The following is a 19811-nucleotide window of genomic DNA, read 5'->3' on the forward strand; positions in this document are numbered from 1 at the left end:
GTTCGAACGCCATGGGTGGTTCCAGTAAACGGCCAGTGAGGCAGTGACGGTCTTTAGCTCCACACCGACTCGTGCTTTTCTCGTCTCGCTGTTTCCATGTGGTCCCTACGGATTGATTTAGGTTAAGTATCTATTTCGTTTGTTGGCGGTGAACTTTTTTTTTTAAATAATGCATTAACTTGAGCTTTTGCGTGAAAGTTTTCTTTACCTGTCCGTAGATTCTATACATTGTGATAAAAAATCTAGTTTAGTATTTTTCTTGATATTCAGTATAAATAGTTTTTTATTGATCAGATCTTGCCGAGGACCTGTGCTGGAATGTGGTTTATTACAATAAGTAAAATACTGTAAAACTAAGTTTTCCCATTGTTTTTGTGTATCTCGTTTTAGCAAGGCTTTTAAAATTTTGTTTGAATTAAATGTATGTTTAATTAGGAAAAAGACTTTTCCTTGCAAGGACAGTAACAAAAAATGTTGGAGTTAGTATGTGAACTTGAAGAAAATTTACTTTTGTTAACTACTTAAATGGCATTAGATATTTTAACTTACTAATGCTCTTTAATCATATCAGGTTATGTGTTACGATGAATATTCAAGACTGGTTAGAAAAAAAAAAAATCTCGAGATTCTTCGGAAATTCAATATCATTTTTTTTTCCTCCACCCTATCGGGGACGGTGCCCCTGAAATCGTGGGTGGGGGGCTCCTTAGGGCTTGCATAGTAGGCGTGTTTGCCTACTGTGCGAGTCCTTGGAGTTTAAGTTCCGTTGCAGATTACCGTGAGTTTCCAACTTTACTAGTAATTTTTCTTAACCGATAATCTAGAAATTTCAGTAAATTAGCGTTGCACTTAGTTTTGTACATATTCAATAAGGTTTGTATAAAACTGGTCTATGACTTCCTGTCTACAATTAATTTGCATTTTAGTAAGCAATATATTAAGTATTTTTTTATGGATATTGAATTTAGCTTAATCTACTCTGGTTTGGGTTACTCTCGCCCTAATACTGTGATTTCAAAAGCTAGTTTTTGGATTATTAATTTGGTCAGTTTTTTCATATGTAACGAAGTTTTCAGTTTAGGTCAGTTTGGTCGTTATAGAAAAACTGTAGAATGATTAATTCTGGATGAGTGTTTCTGGTTTTTCAAAGTCCCATTTAATTTTTAGTTCTTGATTATGAAATCAATCAATCTTAAAATCCATGGTTATAACTTCTTAGATATTTGGTAGATGTTAGTATTTGAAGGAGGTTTTTGGATGGTTTTTGTTTTTTTTAATTTAAAAGATTTTGCATAAAGGAAATCTTAAGTAATAAACAATAGGGTGTAACTTTTTTATTAAGGTTTACTTTTAATATAGTTTTATACAAAGTTTTTCCTGCTGTTTTTCATGACTCACAGGTGACATACTCTGAGGGATTTAGAATGGCGGACTCAAGGATTTGGAGTAATTGTGTGATTAGATCCTGTAATACTCCTTTTTCCATCTGTTACAAAAACGAGGCTTTCCTAATTTTCGTTTTTAAGTGTGAGAGAGGTTTTGGCAATAAATCATGCTGTAACCGTAGATTCATGATTTTTTTTATTTCCCAGTGTGTTGCACCATCCTGTAAATATCATTGTTTGTAACCATATACAATTGAAATGTTTGTCGAAACAAGGGTATATATGCTGTTAAATGTATTTATTTTTAAGATTCAACGATATAAGATTTTGAGATTTATCTCAATAGTTCTAGTTTGGATTATTACTGTATATCAAATTGTTAACGAATATAAAGGAAATTGACTGACTATATTTTGAAACTTTATCCTTTATCGTTCGGTGTTCTGGTGGCTGAGAGGTTGGAAGTCTGGTTTTATAAAGCTCTCCACCTATGGTGGAAATATTGGTATGGCTTCAGTTTCACCTGTTGGGCGACAAGATCAATATCCTTAGATAATGGGAAAACTAAGTTTGATAAGTCCCCTGTACGATACAGCATTGATATAAGAAATAACTGGGAATCTCAATTAAAAGGCTGCCCTGCAGTAAGTAGTGGGGTTAATAATGGCGAAAGAGTTTGATAGGATTTGCATCGGTTGGATGTTTGGTGATAAATGACCTGAGGTTAGATGGATAATTAAATGCAGTTAGTGAAAATGTTATATTTGTGCTGTAAATGTAATTTTGGATAAAGGGTGAAGATTTAATTTTTTTTAAAACTAATTCAAGAGGTAAGCTAGTTTTAAATTGTCTATTTACAATCCAGGACTGCAGCAATTAACGATCATGTCAACTCAACACTGATTTAGGAAAAGTCAGTGAAACGCTATTTAGGAAAGTAAGGTGTGCTTCCAAGCAGGTAATAACGGCAGGAAACCCCAAGAGAACTAGCGATTTACGCAATTTTTTATGGGTAGGTTGAACCAGTAAACTAACAAACGAGCGGTGAATATTGCTTTATACCACTTTGGATAAAGTTTAAAAAGATCAAAGTAAAGGCGACTGAAAAATCTTGAAATGCTTAATCTGCTACTTCGCATGGAGTTCTCAGTTTAAATGAGATTACTTTTTATTGAAAACACTAATAATAATTTGCCATATCCTCCAAGCAATATAGATGAATCCAAACAGGTTACAGGAGTCCAGAGGGTAGTATTTTCATATAGAATTATACTAAAGTTTTTCTGGCCCGGCGATGTTAGTATTATTAGGTTGAGAATGTGGTCTAGGCTGTATATCGCTTCTGCACAGGGTTGTCAAAATTGATGACATGATTGAGCAATACATAACTCCTGTGCATTTCAGGCTGTCTAATTGATTTTCATCGATAAAATCTTGGCAAATCATCGGATATGGACCGTATTTGGGATAAGCTTATTTGAAGCCATAAAATAATTGGTAAAAATTTGCAGTGATGTTCTATGTTGATAATTAAAGCACTAGAGTTAATCAAAGATTAAAGGGAAATGGCAATATACGAGGCTTGTAGAGGCTAATAAAATGTCATTACTGAAGGTTTTCCTACTCACTGACACTGTAGTATGACGTGGTTTACTAGACGCCAGACCCATATACTTTGAATGAAAAGAGCGATGATGGCAGTAGTTGCAATAGTAGTTCTTGGAATTCTTATTTTGTTTCTCAAAATAAGTGTACAATAAGGGAATGGGCATCAAAATAAGGAATTTTAATCGTACAGAGGCCTGTCCACACGACTGGGTCTGATCGGCGGACCTCCCCTCTAACGGGCACACTTGATGGGCAAACCGTCAAACTTGCCTGATGGGTCTTGTAGCAAAATCACCATGGTGGTGCCCGATGGCTTGAGCCTCGACCCTGTCAGACGTAACATTAACCATAGCGTAAATTTTCTTTTACTGAGCCATTCTTTGCACTATATTCTCTTCTTTTTCATCACACACAAAGCAATTATCTGCTACACAACATCATCATCTTTGCTGTAGGCACCACGTTTATCGTACCACACTGAACACACTACTGGCATCGTGTAGACAACATTCACAGGTAAGTCCGCCAGAATTTGCCCGTCAACCCGGAGCACGCCGATCAGGCCCGCTTGTGTGGGCAGGCCTTAATACAGTTCCATGGCGCAATTCACGTTTCATTCAACTTGAAATATTACAGTCTTACATACACTAACACTCACTGTGACAACCATTGTTACCCTGGAGTTTCAAGGATGCGTAAAGTATCGTTCAGATGCCCACAAAATTAACTAAATGGTCATAGGGCCTGTGTGGAATAAGACCAGTATTTAGAAATGCATAAAAAATGCATTTTATAACTTACTTTGTTTCACACGGCCATGTAGTATTAATAATGAAATTATTAATCAGAATATCAATTTTCCCGACAGATTATTCTTATAATCATTAGTATTGAATAATTCATACTTCCAACATATGCCGTATACATACATACAGATATGGTACTCGCATAAATACACATACACATAAATGAAATTATCCTTAAGCTTTTGGTATAGACTGTTATGCTGATTTAAAAAGGGTCAACACCATAATATTGTTTGTGGATTAATAGTTTTCATGAACATGGCATTCCATATTAGCAATAATCACAGTTGGACAGGTAAACGGTTATTCAATTCACAGTGCATTGTCGTTGCTGTAACCTCACATCACCAACAAAACTGCCAAATATTACACACTGAAAAAAATAATTCGCTAGTTAGGTCTATTAGACTACAACTTATCCAGACACACTTCCCGCCTACACCCCGGGTGTAACGGCGCGCCGCACACTGACATAATAACATAGGACTTACGGTACGTTTATTTATTGCATTGACGTAGCTACCAATTTTCGCCCGTTCGTGGGCATGCGTGACTTGATACATGAATGTGTGAACTTAGCATCATAACTTTGGCGGTTACCCTCGCCTTACAAGGGATTCGGTTGTTGTGGGGGCATTGCTTCAGGCTGCAATAGCAGCTTGTACCTGAAAGCGGGAGATGGGAAGCGCCAGGAGGAAAGGTCAAAAGAAGCCAGTTGGAGACATTGAATGTTTAGGATTAAGACAGGGAAAACCGCTGTCTACACCACACCCCTGTTTCTTGGGGGGATAATACGTCCCAACCCTTGGAAGGGAACAGCAAAGAACTCCCTGTTTGTACCAGCTTACTCCATATACTGTGGGTGTACATGCCTATCCCTCTACTCAAAATGGAAAAATTTTCTGAATTCCCCAAAATAAAATAAGAATAAATACATTCGGCGTTGAATAGCTATATATATTGTCAATCTTGAGCCATCTGTACCCATATGTTGATTTCAGATTTATTGTTAATAACCCTTTCACAATCTGGAGACTGTTTCGCTTTAAAGACACCCTCCCGGAGTTGATGCGTACCTGCACAGTTTACAAGTTTAATTGCCCTAAATGTGATTTTAGGACTTACTTGAGCTGTACCAAACGCCTACTTAAGGTTTGCATCGACTCTCATAGGGGTGTCAGCCATCGTACAGGGTTTACTTTCTAAGCAAAAAAGAATAGTGCCATTAGACTTCATGTCATATCCTGCCACCATCACATACAAAACAGTGATTTTCAAATACTCCGGACAAAAGAAAACGAAAAAAGGAAAAACGGCCATTCGCTTCCCTTTTTAAACGTCCTTCCGTGTTTTTAAACAACAATCTCCAACGCTCAATAATCAAACCACCTCCGTTCCGTTCCAGTATTCATTGCAAAGTTTGCTTGTTAGTTCTCTCTCTCTCTCTCTCTCTCTCTCTCTCTCTCTCTCTCTAGCCCACGCCACTACACCCTCTTACCTTCTTTCATTCAAAGTTATCAAGTTCTAATGTTTTGTACTCCATAATCTTTATTTTTATTTTGAATATTCCCGTTTTTTCTTTCTCTCTCAGTAATTATCTACTCAGCGATTTTATTTGACGGTTTCTGCTTTTTACGTAATATCTTAGAACTTAAGTCATTGCTCTTTTGTCAGTTTTGATTTGCAATTAACTTAGGTTTTCATGTTCCTTTTTTACTTTATATTATGTATTTTAAAGTGTTATCAATTATAGCTGCTTTATTATTTTAGATATAGTAAATCATTATAGTTTTCTTGCTGTTCTCTTATTCTTTTTTTTTATCATTCTTTAGATAAATGAAACCTAATGATGGGAAATGTTATGTATTCGCGAAAGCTCGGCTTTGCTTCTGTTTTATTCTAAAGAAAAAAAAAAAAACTAATGTTTACAACATTACCCACTTACGTTATGGCTAATATATATATATATATAATATATATATATATATATATATATATATATATATATATATATATATATATATATGTGTAAGACATAGGGTTTTGATTAATAATATATTGTTCGTACGTTCTCTGTAACCTATGGAATGTGGAGAACAGTGCAGAGATAACGACCTGAGAGTAGCTGATGATGAGTTCTAGAGGATGGCGTGAGATAAAAATGCTTAGTTTGTCGAGTCAATGTACGACAGTTTATGAACTCTTCCCAAAGTGCATTTTGTGAAACTAGATGCAGCTAGAACCGCGAGGCGCTAGCGAAAACTGTGTGTTCGTATGTGCGTGTGCGCCTCTTCTATTCATAATGTATCACTAGCCAAGTTTATGGGAAGACTTGCACAGACATTCGGGGGAGGAAAAGGCGAAGCCATGATGGCAGATGCCAAAGTGTTTTATTTATCAGTGAGTGATATTCCGGTTGGGAATGGGTAAGTGTTACCTTTACTTTAGCCAAAGGGATGGCTTGTTTGATATCTTGTAAGATATTCCATTTTATTAACTTTGTCTTTAAATTGTGTGTGTACTTACCGACATGTGTTCTGATCTGAACAGACGGATCTGGGAATACCGGGGGACAACAGAGTTCCCAGAGTGGGGTAGTGGACTTTTGGGTGACTTGACAATGAGTTGTTTTTAAGTTAGTCTGTAAGACTGGATTACTTAGTTAATTGATTTAGTTATTCTTGTAAATAAACGTTATGTTATGATGCAACTCTCTCATTTTCATTACCTGTTAGAATGGAGAGAGAGAGAGAGAGAGAGAGAGAGATGGGGTGATTGCCGGAGAGAGAGAGAGAGAGCCTGTGTATGTAATGGGTGTGGGGGTCTGCCTTCCGTTCGTGTCCACGCTTACTTATGAATACTGTGGGTTCTTCCCCCCATGTTTATATATATATATATATATATATATATATATATATATATATATATATATATATATATATATATATATATTACATTTCATATATTCGAAGTTAATAGATATTCAGATATTTTAGGGATATGTGTACTAGCTTGCGCGTATACTTTTGTAACTACATTTAGTATATCTGAACGAAAATTGGAAGAACAGGGAATCAATGATGTGAAAGGGCATATATATTTTTTTACACCTATAATCATATTTTCGTAAATGTTCAGTCCAATACAGCCTCCTGGGCTTCATTTGCCAAGAAAAACCGTCTATGGCTAAGATTTTCCTAATTTTATCTCGTTATGTGCATTACATTGTTTTATTTTCAACAAGCATCTGTGAAGGACTGTAATCACAACGAGATCTCTCTGTCCTATCTTAATGAGAAAGCAGAGTTCAATCTCTTGAGAGGGGAAAGCAACTTAGTAATTCTTCTGCTCATCTCAATGTTGAATTAGGCTTCTGGTGGCTAGTTTTTCTATGGCGAGTCGCTGTTAGATTCTAAAAGAATATGAGGCTAGCAACCTTACCTCAGAAGCATTGTTGAATAACGGAAGGTTACAGCCTCAGGAATAAACTACAAACTTCGAGAGGAAAAGACGTTTTAGAACAAATCATAAGAACTAGACTAACAGAAAATGAAGTTAAATTCATAATAATGATCCTTATTTTTCATTAATAGTATTATGGATGACCGTAACTGTATCAGCAGTTATGACGATAACGAGAAACCAAAACACACCAGTCTTCATGTGGCTTGACCTTCCCTTTCCACAGATCTTCTTTAAACAAGAACTTTTATGCTTCCGATAAAGCGGATTTTACGAGTATGTGAGGCAATTGTAATGGATTCTTGGCGAGATGAAAAAAACTTGTTTGTAATGCATTATGTTACTGGTTTTCTGCTCTGTTATGGAGGTGCAAACGAGTTTTGTTATGCAATTAAATGAAGATTAAAAGAAGGTCGCGGTCAATATCGGAAACTATATTGTTATATTTTTTATCTTCTCGATTTCTCGACATTGTCTGGGTACACTTACCACCGACAGTCTTGATTGTTTTCGAGGGAAAACAAATGAAGCTCCCTTCCTTTACGCTGATGGAATTCAACCCACATCCTCAAGTGAGGATCAGGTTACACTAACATACAATGGGCTGGGAAATGTTTTACTAGCTCCGAAATTTACATCCGCCACAACAAGACTGTATTATCTTATTTTACTCGAATTTCATTTATTCTATTTCGTTATTCTGGCACTGAAATGAACTAAGAATAATGTTATCCTTTTCACTGTTTGCTATGTTGATGTGGGAATTTTTGTTTTGTGGGTTTTTTCGTTTGAGAGTTGAATGCCTAAATGACTATTCTCTAGGTTAAGGAATCGTACAAACGTTAGGTAAATTCGAAAGGTTGGCAAATGTAAGGAGCGAATTCTTGAATGCCAGAGGTGAAAAAATAAATGCCAACTTCCGTAGATAATAGAAATCGAATAAATTTGCTGGAACACACACACACACACACACACACACACACACACATATATATATATATATATAGATATATATATATATATATATATATATATATATATATATATATATACATATCATAGATATATATATATATATATATATATATATATATATATGATATATATATAATATATATATATATATATATATATATAATATATATATATATATATATATATATATATATATATGCTTAAAAAATCACAGTAGATGCATGTGACTTCATTAAATAAGCGAATACCACAGGAAAATAATACTCATGGAATGAATGAAATACAATTGGAGAGAAAGTTATCAGGTAAATAACAGATCAAGAATACCAGATGGTTAATTGTCAAAAGGGTAAAAGTTAAAGAGATAATCAGGATTACGGATATCACACGGTCACAAACCAAACATAATTTAACCCTAACAGAAACTACAAAGTATCTTTACAGTCCAAAACATGTAAAAACTGATATATTAATTTTTTTGTTGCTTATATTTATCTACAACTCTTTTCATTATGAAAGCATCAAGTTCAAATAAACCAAGACTTAAATTTAGAAACATTTCTATTATTTGACTTGATGAAACAAGATTCAATGATATTCCTTTTAACTGTGTCATTACATGGGATTAAGGCTCTTGATTGACTCCAGTTAATAGGATGATCTAAATCTCTCGTGCGTACGAATAATGCATTCGATATTTTGCCAGTTCTCACAGAATATTGGTGCTGTTTGAGACGTTGTGAGAGAGATTTAACGGTCTGTACGTATTAGACTTTATCACACTTTTTGCAAGGAATATCATATGCAGCCTGGAAGATCTTTAGGAGAATTTTTGATTTACTAAACTCATGACATTAATATTACTGAAAACAACATTTATGTAAAAAGCAAAAAAGCTTTAAAATTCTAGGAATATCTAAAAACCTTACATCATAGAGGTAAATTTTAGGATGTTATGCTTACTAAATTCAAGTTTGTCATTAGTTGAATAAAATGTTTTTCTAGTTCTTTTTCCATGCCATATCTAAAAAAGTCTTTGGGTATTTAAGTTTCAATGCAATATCATAAATAGTTTTAATCTCAGCGTCAATAAACTGCGGCTACAGACACGTAAAGCCCTTTAGGAACATCCCAGAAAAAAACAGAGAATTAACATTTGATGGTGATTGGAATAGTATTGAACAAAAGAGGCAATGTTAGTTGATTTCCGAAAGACTGAAAAGGTGATAAATTTCTATGGACAGTTACATCAAGACAATTCAAATTACAATTTCTTTCTTCCTCTACAGTAAATTTTATAGAAGGAACTAAATATTGAGATTATTAAGGAATCCTGGAGATTTTTTGTGAACTGCCAAATACAGATAGATACAGATATCCACATACCTAAGCCATATAACTTTTGGGGGGCGGGGGGAAAATTCTTGGTAAGAGTTTGTCTAAGAAAATTCCATGTAGATATATACATATATATATATATATATATAATATATATATATATATATATATATATATGTGTGTGTGTGTGTGTGTTTATGTATGCATGTATGTATGATATATAATGATATATATAAAGATATATATATATATATATATATATATATAGATATTATAGATATCTATATATATATATATATATATATATATGTGTGTGTGTGTGTGTGTGTGTGTTTATGTGATGTATGTGTATGTATGTATATGTAATATGTATATATATATATATATATACTATATATATATATATATATATATATATATATATATATATATATATGCCCTACAAATCGTGACTATAAGAGAAAATACATTCGAAAGAGTGACATAATAACAAGAGAAACACTCGAAAGAGAAAAACAAAATAATAATCAAATAGTGACAAAAAGAATGAGGATATCAGAAGAGTTACTAATTTGGTTTAGAAAAACTTACAAAAAAATACTTAAACCTTTAATTTCTAAAGTAAATTACAATTGAAGAGAAAACAAAATAGTTTAAAAAGAAAAACATAATTTTTAACAGTCGCTAACTTCATGTTCATTATAATGCATGTTGCATGAACCAACATGTAAATTATAAGCATTTCCTCATATATAATCATTTAAAGAGACAACTCCCTTTCTATTAAACTGTTGCAAGCCTATTTTCTCTAGGGATTTGATCTCTCTTCTTTTTCCTCGAATAAGTCCCTGAAATTAAACGCTGTATTTCTTGCTTGCTGTGTGATGATCTTTTATAGACTCCCTGATCATTGAGTATACTCCCCATATGGTATCGTTCGGAACTTTTTTCAAATCTCCTGTGCCATGCCTCTACATCATTATTTATCCTTGGGAGATTGTATGCTTGCAAGTGATAAACGTGGAAGATGACGTACTTGGTTTTGTCATGGTCTTCCTCTACTTCGTGAAATTATGGGTCTACCCAGCACATAGGTATCGCCAAAATATTCATAAACTGGTTCAGCTTCAACTGGAATGTTATTTGAGATACCTAAATATGCTTCGCGGATTTCATCAGGGTGTAAAAATGCGAGAGCAGCCAGCTTTGTCGTAAACTTAAGGCTAAATTCTCAGTATTTCTATATGCATCTGCAAGGCCCGCTCTTTTGAATACATCGGTAAATATTTTGAAATCAGAAGAAAAAGCATCCCCGATATTTCTAGCTCAGGAAACTTTTTCCTTGGAGGACCTTTGATGCTAGATAACTTCAAAAATCTCTACAATGAATTTGGGTTTTAACTGAATTCTTTTCCTTTTGCAACCGAGATTAAGAGTTCTAGAGTTGAATTAATAACGCACCCAATATATATATATATGTATATATACTATATATATATATATATATATATATTAATATATATATTTATTATACATATATAGACTATATAGTATATATATATTATATTATATATATATATATCTATATATATATATATATATACTATGTTGTGTGCGTGTGTGATTTTTTTTACGCATAGACTATCACGGAGGTACTCTCTACCTGTGGTCAGTATTCATAAAAAGAAGGGGGCCGAAAAAGTTTTTGTTTGATTTGAGGATTTTAAGAGAAAAAAGGAGGCCTACGTTAATTGGCTCTAACTTCTTTTAATCAGAAAATAACGTAGGAGCTCTAGGGACTGGCCTCCTTGGTACCTTCTTATCTTACGTTTCAATGATAATGCAACGGTTCCACTGAGTAAAATAATGCTCTAAGATATATCTTTAAAAAAATGAGACTCAACATAAAACAAACTCATGTAAATTTACAGTCTTGAAGAAATCTGCAATCATTGAAATGCTGATGAGAGGAGCACCGTGGATCAGGGGTAACACAGCTTAACCACAAAGATCTCTGCATAGGGAGACTCACGCGATCACGTTCAAATGTTTCTACAAAAAAAAGCACAAGTTAATCATTACTATTCTGAAGAACAGAGAGCCGAGTCGTTCAAGGTAAACATATAAAAATTTAACAAAAACTGGATTTAACTTGCAGGGAGTGTTCTAAGGTAAAATATAATAAACTGATTTACCTTGCGGAAATTTAACACAGTTGACATTAACACAATTGTCAAGGCCCTTTAAGGGTGATTGGCAGTGAAAGGATGAGAAGTGAAAATTAGTAAAGACTATTATACCTATAACCTTGCAACACTTGCACTGTGCCTAGATTCCTATATCGGCCTTGCTGGTTACTGATGACGTCTCTTCTCCCTCACCCACGCTGGGGGCGCCTCTTCGCGGGCATTTTTTATTGTTCTTTCCCATGTCCGTTGACATCAGAACTGAGCGAATCCCGTCTATTCTGCTTTGAAGGCCGATCACGTGTTTTTCCAATTGTACCTTCTGAAGGAGATAATCGTTAGAGAGATTTGTAGGAAATCTATCTATCTATATATATATCTATAATATATATATATATATATATTATAGCTTATCTATCTTATATATATATATATATATATAGTTATATATATATATATTATATATATATATAGTATCTACATCATATATATATATATATATATAGTATATATATCATTATCATAATATATATATATATATATATTATATAATATATATATGTATACTATACATGTATATATTGACATATAAATAATTTCGCGCAACTGCCAAATTTTAAACTTTCGAGTTTTATAACGATTCGAAATTTGACCTCTTAACATCCTCCTTGTCGTGATTTTGTGACATTATCATTTGTTTCTCAATTTTGTATACCGATATACAGGGGAGAAACTGTATTGGTGGTAACGCTGGCATTATATGTAATGCTTGAACATATTAAACATCAATACTATTGCTCTCGACGCCACCGTTTGCAGCTGTTGCATTCAGAGGAAATATGAACACCTGCCATGCTGATTCAGCTTGCATGGTTTTTTTTTTTTTTTTTTTGTTTTTTTTGTGCCTTTATAGTATAAATTTCTGAAAGAGTTTTGGGCTGGGAATATACTGACCTGTTTGTAAGAGCAGTCCTAATTCCTGAAGTTGCGTGAGATATATTTTTTTGATGGGATTATTGATATAATAATAATAATAATAATAATATTAAAATAATAATTAATAATTAATATAATAATAATAATAATAATAATAATATAATAATAATAATATAATGATAATAATAATATTTAATAATAATAATAATAATAATGAGAGTAGGAATTTGTCATTGTTTCCATCGTGTCCTTTATGTAAATTCCACTATTGGTTTCCAACAGGTATCAAAAGCAAATTGTGTTCTAGAAATTTATATGGAAATGGCTCTTTTTCTTAACTCAAAGTTTCAGCTTTGTTTTCCCATTATCTGTTTTTATATATATATAATAGATAATATTATATATATACATATATATAATATAGTATATATAGATAATATATATATAATTATATATATATATATATATTTTGTGTGTGTGTGTAGGTATGTATGTATGTTATGTAAAAACTGACAACGAACATGAATGGCGTGTCTTCAAGAACTATAACCATGCACAAGTCCATAAGCCACCAAACAGCCGGGCTTTATCGAAGGCAGTTTCCTACCTGTAGATTTCTGCCCTTTAGCACTAATCTCTTTACGTAGATGTTAGTATTATACGAGCATTTCCTCGGACGAACGTCCAACCACATTTTCTCGAGGCTTTTTCTTCCTACCAATATTTAATTTTTATGGAAATAAAACAAATATTTTTTTATACAGTTCATTCATATGCCATTCCTCGTCTTCCCGGAAATTACAGCATGGTCAGGATTAGCCAAGCGAACTATGTGGTAAATTGTTTTAAAATGAATAAAGATAGTTAGGAAGATACTAAGTATTGAGGGGCCCATTGAAATGATGTTGATTGATTCATAATGCAAATTATTAAAATTATTTCAAGGTATTTAGAATTGAAGTATGTTCTCTACTAGTACGTAGCTTATCAAGTACACATACAGTCATTGGTGATTCGAGCCGCCGGGGAACCGACTCGTGAGACGTGGCTGACATTTTTTCTCCTGCTGTTTCGTTGTCCTTTCCGTCGCCCTCATGTTTCGGAAAACAGATGGATGGTGAAGGTATCGTTCAGATGGCTTTGAGCCCTCACGAACAATTATTCAAGTGATACCTTTTATCCAGCTGGAAAGCCTAGAAGAAGGTAAAAACAAGAGGAAAAACAAGAGGGCCGCCGCAGAACCAGTTCAGGGTCATGTGTATTCTCGTTTTAGGTAGAACCAGGTAGTGACGAACAAAGGCTAGCATGAAAAGAAAATTTTTCATCATCAGGATGGGAAATATGATGATGGTGATAATGGGAATGGACGAGCTCCTAAGGGGGGTGTTTGGCACATTGTGATCCACACATCGCCATTGGTCCTGGGTCAGATTTTATCGTTTCAAAGGAAGAGCGACACACGGTTGCAACAGCCTGGTTGACCGTCCCAATACATTTTTTACTATCTATTAAATTACTATTGAACTGGAGGAAGCATGATACACTTCATTTTTGGATGTTTGGTTATTAGAGATAACTTAGTAATAGGTTAAATGTTTCTGTGTTTCTTAAAAGTATTAATCTGAGGGGTATATTCAGTTTCTACTCTTCATTCGTTGAGGGTAAAAACAAATATGTCAACCTTTGTCTCAAGGGCCCTACGTATTTGTGATATTTAATTTTTTTAGAACTTGAGCTTTCAGCGTATCATTCAATGTTTTTAAGGGTCCCTGAAATATCCCGCCCACTCACATTATAGAAAGAATCATCTCTAAAGCAAAACGAATATCTTACGGGTAGAGTCCCAGCAGGTAATCCTCATATATTAAAAATATGAATTATTACCCATGCTTAACACAGTTAGAAATTGAGAAATACCTGCTATCGTTGCAAAATACATCAAAAGGAAATTCAATTACTTTCAAATTTAAAAAATACATCAAACAGGTTTATGTTGCAATACTAATGATAAGGTATTTGGAAAACACCTGGTGTTTATCAATCCCCTGTGCCAGTTGGCCCTCAAAATACTTTGGAGAAGTGGGCGGGGTTTGGATGTAAGACTTTCTAAGCATCGTAGGGCTATGAGCGTCAATGCAATGGATAATGTCCTTGTTTCACATTTATTATTCGTTCCAGGACACAACATCAATTGAAATGGTGCTTCTGTCACAATTGAGAGGGAGATGTTTGGTGTTCGTCCGCTTAGGGAAAAAACCTTCACTGATGAAGATAGTTTTATCAATTTGTTAATAAGTGGCCACTTTGTCGATGATTTTAAGATTCATTTGCCTGGTGATTGTGAAGACCCCTGATATTGCTCCCACCTCCTTTTATCACAGATGACTGACGTTGCTATGAGCTGAGAGTCCCATGACCCGAATGGAGTGTATCCTGACTGGATCACCTGAACGACCACCTTCGCCGTTCAGCCCGTTTCGTCGTCGCCAACAGAAACAACCGAGAACAGGGGTTACCTGCCCAACACTTAAAAAACATCCGCCTTTAATGTTTTTTTGCGTTGTCTCATAACACTCCCTCTACCTTTTTTTACCAGCAGTAGGACTGAATAGGATAAGGAGCAGTCATTCGAAAGTCCTCTTCTAGTATTTTTAAGCATTGTAAAAAAAATATAATTTTTAAAACACTAGTGTGGCTTTTAGTTGTCAATGATGTTTAGTGTGATGAAGTGGATTTCCTATGAGGATTAAGGATCAGGTACTTCCTCTACGGCAGCTGAGTTGCAAGCCTTCTCACGGGATCAAATTGGGTGTAAGTAAAAGTAAAAATATGTTTGTTTTCGTTGACTCTCAGAGTGCATGATTTGAACAGTAAAGCCAATAATGAATTGTTGTTCACTGCCAAGATATTGGTTTGTTGTCGATCTTTAAAGAGACGGGGCTTTTTGTTTATTTTTTTTATCCCTTCTTCATATTGGTATCCCATTGAATGAAGTGTGCTGACAACTGGCCAAGCAGGCAACACAAAAGAACTACTGTTTGATATTGAGCTCGAGTTATTATCCTTAGAGAATTCAAAAAAAAATAAAAGAAAACACATGTTTGGGAAGCAGAAAATGAATTAAGTTAGAATTCTAGAAGGTAGTGCTAGTATGAATGTACTACCTTTATGTGAGTGAAAACACCCTGAATAAATTTATGGCAAGGCCTCATCTAAACTTCATACCTTTAATAGAGAGGCTAAGGCTATAATATATTATTATTGGCAATATTTGTGACAATGGTAAAACTTGTAGTATTGTGTGGCGAGGTTTCTCTCAAACTTTAGACATGTTTTGAATTTGTTTTGAACATCTAGAATTTAGAGAAAGAACAATAAACTAGTGTCTCTGAATTATTTGTTATCTTATGAATAACAATGTAAATGAAATGATAGTTCAAGTTTCCCAAGTTGTTTCCGGAATAAATAACTAATTGGTAACTGATTTTTGTCTTACATTGGATGGAGCGTGCATAGCATGCTTATACATTTATATATGTATTTTCATGGCTAAATAAACTATTTCCTTTGAACTTGAACTGGTTATTTTACTTCTATTTTTCAGTACTCCTGTTACATCTAAAGTTTTGTATACTCACGTAATGTGAATTTTTGGTTTTAAGCTTTTTGTGGTATCCTCGAATTGTTTTGTAATTAGAAATTTAAATCCTTAATCACTAATGACACCTAAACTCCTAAACAGATACGGCGAATAACAGAACGAACAGTCCCAAACAAATATAAACCGAAAAACAAATCACATCGAGTACAGAAAAATATAAATCGAGCGTTCAGATTCGTGTCATTCACATTCATAACAACTGTTGAAAATGCCCAATTGATAATTTAACCAGTCCTTGCCCTAACTATTGAAAAGCTACAATATCCAAGAATACATGTCCAAGAGGAGATTCATCCAGCAAAAAGTGTTATAAACTTTAACATCCAGATTAAAACTTCTTCCCGCATGATGGCGCCCGTTGGAGCGTTTAGATGGGAATTGTTTCCTCCTTGGAGTCGGGCAGTTCTTCACAAAATAAGGATATAAGGATTCCTGATTATTGATAATGCGGCTTTTGGGTAAACACTGGTAGAGCTCTTTATCTTTATCTGTAACTGATTTCTTTTGTCTTATGGACTAGGTTTAGCTTACCTGTCCCTATGTGAAAAGTGCTTTACCGAATCTATCTTGGTGGCCTTTTTGAGAGAAAAGACTATTCGCTTTTTCCTTTATCCCAGCAATGGTTTTAGGATGGAAAAATTTGTGTGTTTATTTGCGATTTTATTTTAGAATGAATGGTTTTCATATACTGCGTTCTCCATTTGGGTGAATATTTTTTGTGCACTTATTTCTTACGATAACATCATTTTTAGACGCACTTTGTATGCCAAACATCAGCTACCTAAATATTGAATTTACAAATTATCCTAATTATTAGTATGCGAATCTTATGCTTAACTGTTTCCTGATTCCACGGTAACGCTACTCTGCGCGTAACTACATATCATAAGACAGGAACGTACCCACCAACATTCACGCATTATACCGGTGTACATAGAAAGTCGTTGGTTAGTGAGATAAGAGCAATGATTCTATGTGAGGAGCCGTGCATGATTAACTTGTGAATACCCAAATGCCTATACAGTACATAATTAATGCATTTATGGTACGTTTTTCCTCGCCCTTTTAAACCACCAAACCACTCCGGCACAAAACAAGAGAACAATGTAATTGTCTGGAAAATGTACATGTTTAAAATGCAATTGACATACTGTCTGGGTATCATAAAGGAAATGAATGTAAAAGAATCTGAATATAAAACATGAAAGTTCTAAAAATTAGATAGAAAAAAAAGATAATTTATTCCACACGATAAAGTAAAAGATGGCTGATCACGATTAAGATGAGATTAAAGGTTTAAACGTAAGCACCTCAGTGGCGTGATCGCGCCATGGCCTTGTCCTGCCACCTCGGTGGCCGCAGTTCGGTTCTCCGGCATCTCCACTGGGTGTTAAAGATGCGTATTTTCTGGTGATAGGAATTTGATCTCGAACGTGGCTCGGAATTCACTTAAAGCCGTTGGTCCCGTTGCTGATAACCACTGGTTTCCATGCATACGTAAAAACGCATACAAACCAAACAAAGGTTTAAGCGTTATGGCTTTAAACTTCTAAGTGTCGTAGGTTTCTAAGATGCATCTAAAATCTTAACATTTTCTTATACTTCTAAGTTATTTTCTCAAGTACTCGGGTGTTCTCACTTGCGGACGATGCAGAATGCAATCTACGGTCGAAGAGAATAGCTCATCATTTGTCATTTACTTCGAGAGGATTCGTGAAGATCAGTCACGAAAATGCCACGAGTAAAAGGTATTCCGTTAACTAAGAGGTATTGTAATATCTTTTTTTTTCGAGACATCTAAACATTCTAGGCCGACATTGTAGAAGAAAAATGGACGCCAAGAACAACATGTGAGAGCTGACTGCTATTAAGGGCTAAATGAAATAAAAGGAAGAGACTTGAACATACCCGCAGTGATTTTAAATAAAAAAACCTGTTTCAACATTATCACTCCTACAGACGTCAACGAATACGTATCCTTTTAATATGATTTTCAATTTTCATTTAAGATTTTGAATGTAGTTTCCTAGAATAATTTCATGATTATTTGGATATATGTAAAAACCGTCACTGTAGAAGGCGAAGGAAAGGGCCAAACTTGAGATTAGAAATGACACTACAAAGCACAATCTCAAATATGCTGAGAAATGTTTTCAGAAACTGAAAAAATAAGGCTTACAAATTTTCTGGTTTTCTGCCACCCAACTTTTGATTCAAATTAGTTGTGCTTCACGAATAATGTTTAAAATTGTTGATGCATAAAAGAATATTAATTTTTCTCCACGTAGGAAATATTTGGTTAAGTGCTCTTGACATTTTATAAACCGGGAAAGCCACTCATAACCTAATTGCATTTCCATCATTCCATTATAGATTGGGTGCATAGAAAAAGAGAGATTGAAACGAAAGGCTATTGGGACAATACCATCAGCATATTAAGGGGAAAACCAATACTGTTTTAGGAATCTCTCTCTCTCTCCTCTCTCTCTCTCTCACTCTCAGCTCTTCTCTCGTCATCTCTCTTTCCTCTCTCTCTCTCTCTCTCTCTCTCTCCTCTCTCTCGTTATTAGCAGTTTAATTTTCCTCTTTTCTTCTACATTCTTTTTTATATCACGCGTTAATTTATTTTCAGTTTCTTATTTAGATTGTACATCTCTATTAAGTTTTTTCCAAATTTCCCATGTACATATAACAGGGTATTTCTGCTTCAGATTTTGCACGACTCTCGCTAACTGGCTTGTAGTGAGATTTATTCTGGACTTTTTTTTTTTTTTTTTTTTTTTTTTTTTAAACAGAAAACTATTGAGTATGGCTTTGTCTGTCCTTCCGCACTTTTCTGTCCGCCCTCAGATCTTAAACCTACTGAGTACTAGAGGCCAATGCAAATTGGTAATTTTCATCACCCGCCCTCTTATCATCAAACATACCAAATATCCGCTCTCTAGCCTCAGTGGTTTTATTTTTATTTAGTCGTTTAGTGTTAGCCATGATCGTGTGGTCGGCAACAGCATGGACGAACCACTAAAAGAGAGAAAAAAAGCCATCGAAGCGTGGCTGAAAGTTCATGAACCACGTCGGCGTTTCCTTCGACAATTTTTTACTTGTTTATGTTGGAACCGAGATTTGTAACATTTTAAAGAAGAATATTTGTACTAATGAAAATATGCTAGACAAGGAAAGAAAAACAAGACTATAATTTTATTTCACTCTCTAAGAAAAAAAAAAGCCGTCAGCGTAACCACAAGGCAGACGATTACTTTTACTTCATAAAGAAGGTTTCTGTTCAAATGAAATGACACAGAGGACACTTATTGCAAGGCAGGAATTTGTTTTTCCTTGGAGAATTTAATGGGTTTAACCTCACTTTTTTGTAGATCGGTTTGTGATTTAATTTTCTCTAGGGGATGCTTCTTTTGATAGAAACTCGTAATTGGTGTAAGTTTGTTGATCAATA

The sequence above is a fragment of the Macrobrachium nipponense genome, chromosome 16 (genome assembly GCF_015104395.2).
Source record: "Macrobrachium nipponense isolate FS-2020 chromosome 16, ASM1510439v2, whole genome shotgun sequence".
Lineage (NCBI taxonomy): Eukaryota > Metazoa > Arthropoda > Malacostraca > Decapoda > Palaemonidae > Macrobrachium > Macrobrachium nipponense.